The sequence below is a fragment of the Vulpes lagopus genome, chromosome 3 (assembly GCF_018345385.1).
Source record: "Vulpes lagopus strain Blue_001 chromosome 3, ASM1834538v1, whole genome shotgun sequence".
NCBI lineage: Eukaryota > Metazoa > Chordata > Mammalia > Carnivora > Canidae > Vulpes > Vulpes lagopus.
The window spans coordinates 135,518,915-135,522,813 of record NC_054826.1 but is presented as its reverse complement, the minus strand read 5'-3'; the positions used below and the strand labels follow the sequence as shown (position 1 = coordinate 135,522,813).

At 37.2% G+C, this 3,899-nt stretch overlaps 1 pseudogene; it reads left to right on the top strand.

Annotated features, from left to right (window-relative positions):
- Positions 1-281: 281 nt before the first annotated feature.
- Positions 282-2,103, top strand: LOC121488204 (annotated as a pseudogene).
- Positions 2,104-3,899: the final 1,796 nt, after the last annotated feature.

Here is a 3,899-nt window from a genome sequence, read left to right as displayed (position 1 = left end):
TTGATTAATCACTCAAAATGGTGAATATGTGGGCAACATCTCCCTGTTTTGTTAGAATGAGATACTGCTGTATTAAAATGCTATTATAGAGCCTTCTTCAAACAAATCAAAAGAAATTTTAAAAACTGGCATTAAACCTTCCAATACCACTTGAGAGCAAACACTTGTTAATTAAATGACCAGATGCGTTCTTTATCAAGTAATATTGAGAGTCAATTCTGTACTAGGCACTATTTTCATTTAAAAAAATGCAATAGCTCTTCCTGTGCACCCGGTTAGCTATGGTAGATGTGAAGATCCTGAACCACAAAGCCAAGGTGACCAAGCCCAGGTGGCACTGGTGGTCAACATCAGTGCAGCCCAGGGGCTGTAGGATGTGCTGAGGACCAACTTGGAGCCTAAGGGCACCATGAGGATGCTTGTTTCTGGTGCTGGAGACATCAAGCTGACTAAATATGGTAATGTGCTGCTTTGTGAAATGCAAATTCAACACACAACAGCCACTGCCACCATTTAAGCCAAAGTAATTGCCCAGTATGGCATTATAAATGGTGATGGTATCATGTCCAATGTCCCTACCATTGGAGAGCTGCTGAAACAGGCTCCCTACATTTCTGAAGTTCTTCATCCCAGAATAGTAACAGGATTTGAAGCTGCAAAGGAAAAGGAACTTTAGTTTTTTGGAAAAAGTCAAAGTAAGCAAAGAAATGGACAGGGAAACACTTATAGATGTGGCCAGAGCATTTCTTCACACTAACATTCATGCTGAACTTGCTGATGTTTTTTGTCTGTTTGTTGTTCTTGTTGATGTCTTCAGAGTCTGTTGTGGACTCCACTTTTGCCATTATTGACTTCTTTGTGGTTGAGATCATGGAGATGAAACATAAATCTGAAACTGATACAAGCTTAATCAGAAGTCTTGTTTTGGACCATGAGGCACAGCATCATGATATGAAAAATAGAGAGTTGAAGATGCATACATCCTCATAGGCAATGTGTCATTAGTGATATGAAAAAACAAGAAGGGTCTTCTGTTTTTTTTTCTTACAAGAGTGCACAAGAGAGAGAAAAAATTGTAAAAGCTGAAAGAAAATCCATTGAAGACAGAGTTAAAAAAAATGATTGAAATGAAAATGAAAGTCTGTGGTGATAAAGGATTTGTTGTTATTAATCAAAAGGGAACTAACAGCTTTTCCTTAAATGCTCTTGCAAAAGAAGGCATAGTAGCTCTGAGTAGAGCTAAAGAAAGAACTATAGAAAGGCTGACTTGCTTGCGGTGGAGTAGCTCTAAATTCTTTTGGTGACCTAAATCCTAATTGTTCCAGACATACAAGACTTGGTTATGAGTATACATTGAGAGAAATAAATTCACCTTTATTGAGAAATGTAACAATCCTCACACTCTGTCACATTATTGGTCAAAGTGCCAAATAAGTACACACTCATTCAAATCAAAGATGGAATAAAAGGGGTGCCTGGGTGGCTCAGTTGATTAAGAGTCCGACTCTTGATTTCAGCTCAGGTCCTGATTTCAGTGTCCTGAGATCAAGCTCTGTGTCTAGCTCCATGCTCAGTGGGAAGTGCTTCAGGATTTGCTCTCTCTTTCTGCCCCTCACCCTACAAATTCACTCTTTCTCCATCTAAAATAAATAATTAAATCTTTAAAAAGATGCAATATGAGATGGCTTGCAAGATGTTAAAAATACTATTGAAGATAGCTATATAGTTCCAGGGGGAGGGGGATGGGGCAGTGGAGGTGGCAGTGGAGAAACCTTGATTAAATATAAGCCATGTGTAAAGGGCAGGGCTCAACTTGGAGTTCAAGCATTTGATGATGCATTGTTTATTTTCCCATGGTTCTTGCTTAGAACTCTGGTTTTGACCTTTAGGAAAGACAGAAGTTCAAGCAGAACATTCAGAATCAGATCAATCTGTGGTTGTGGACTTGAACACAGGTGAGCCAATGGTATAGCAGCAGAGGTGGGCATATGGGATAACTACTGTGTGAAGAAACTGCTTCTTCACTCCTGCACTGTGATTGCCACCACTGTTCTCCTAGTTGACGAGATCACATGAGCTGGAATGTCTTCTCTAAAAGGTTGAATTGATGCTTCCCCTGTGTCATCTGAGTCATGAAGACTGTACAGTGATCGTAAGAATATAGCTATGGAATTTTTGTCTAAATTTCAAATAATTTTCAAAGGGATTTTCTCTCTCTCTCTCTCTCTCTCTCTTTATATATATATATATATATATATATATAAAGAGAGAACACACACACACACATATATATATATATGAGAACACACACATTCTGAGGTTCTGAAATTATAATTACAGTATTTTTAAAGATTGCACTACAGTATCCACACATTAAGCAGTCTGTTTTTACCCAATGAACAGGATGATTTGCTTTAGCTTCAGTGATATAAAAGTATCACGCTAGATAAGTATGTCATCTACCGTGTTAAATGCTTCTTGAAAAACAAATAAACATAAAATAAATAAATAAATAAATAAATAAATAAATAAATAAAACACCTCTGTGCTTGTGGAGCTCATATTTTATATTATTTATATAAGTAAAAAATTACATTATATTAACCATGTATATTATGGCAACATATAAAATTAAACATGTAAGTATAAATATAAAATCATTTTATTTATTAAAATTTATTTTAACTAAATTATATAACAGTAGGAAGTGCCATAGAAGAAAAAAAAACACAGAGCAGGATTAGGTGTTTCAGCAATGGAAAGAGTCCTTTAATGTACATTGAATTTTACACAGATTAGTAGGGTGGGCCTTAGTGAGCCTATGGTATTTGAGTGGACTTGAAGCTGAGAGAGCAAGCATTGTGCAAACTAGGGGAATACATGTGAAGCAGAGGCAGTGACAGTGGGAAGTATGGAAGGCAGGAAGTGGTCACTTCAAGTGTTTGATTAGCATGGTTTTCCAGAAGCAAGGAGGAGAAATAATAGGAGATAAGAAGGTGGGACTAATTGTGTAGGGCCAATAAAGTTATTCTATAATTTAAGTATATTGTAAGTGAATTAGCAAGAGCCATGGGTGGTATTTGTGGGGAAGGTGGAATTGTTCAGGTTCATATTTTGAAAGGACAGCTCTGACTGTGGTGTTGAGAATAAACAGCGGAAGGACAGGGATGGAGCAGAGAGCAGTGAGAAGGTTACTGCAGTCAGCAGAAGAAGGGGTAAGAAGGGCCCCTAGGGAGGTGCCAGCAGTGTAGGAGGGGGAAAGTGGGCAGGTGCAGATCACACTCTTAAAGTAGAACCAACAGGGTTTCCTGGGGGGAGGTTATATGTGGGACTTCAGAGTAAGTGAGTGGTCACAGCTGACCGGTAAATTTGTCTTTCTTCCATGGTGAAAAGGCCTAAGTATATTTAAAAGACAGACATACTGGTACTAACTTAGGTAGGCAGTCATCACAATTCTCATGATTTGGTCTGGCCTGGGTCACAGCATTTCATTTCTGGGATCATAGAGTGTTAAACTACAATAAAAAGCTTAGTGGGTCCTATCTTCAGATATTACTTAGCACAAAGTTTAGTTTCTGATAGCTCAGATTGAATGAAATTTTGGCAGGCAAATTCAAAGGAAATATCTGCCAATTTTTCTTTCTTTAGTCATGATAGCTGGTTTTTTAAATAAAATGGATAGGTTTTAGAGAAGGAATTAAATGTATTGGAAAAAAGTGAATTGCCATGAAAGTTAAGTTTTAGGTCATTTTAATGTAATTAAAATTGTCTTTTAAAAGGCATTGTATAAAATGAGTGAAATAAAATGTCAAGAACAATCACTTTTAGCATCAGTTAACAATAAAACCAGAATCTTACAAATTACCCAAAGCAATTTAGCTCAAAGTGGGTGAAGGAGT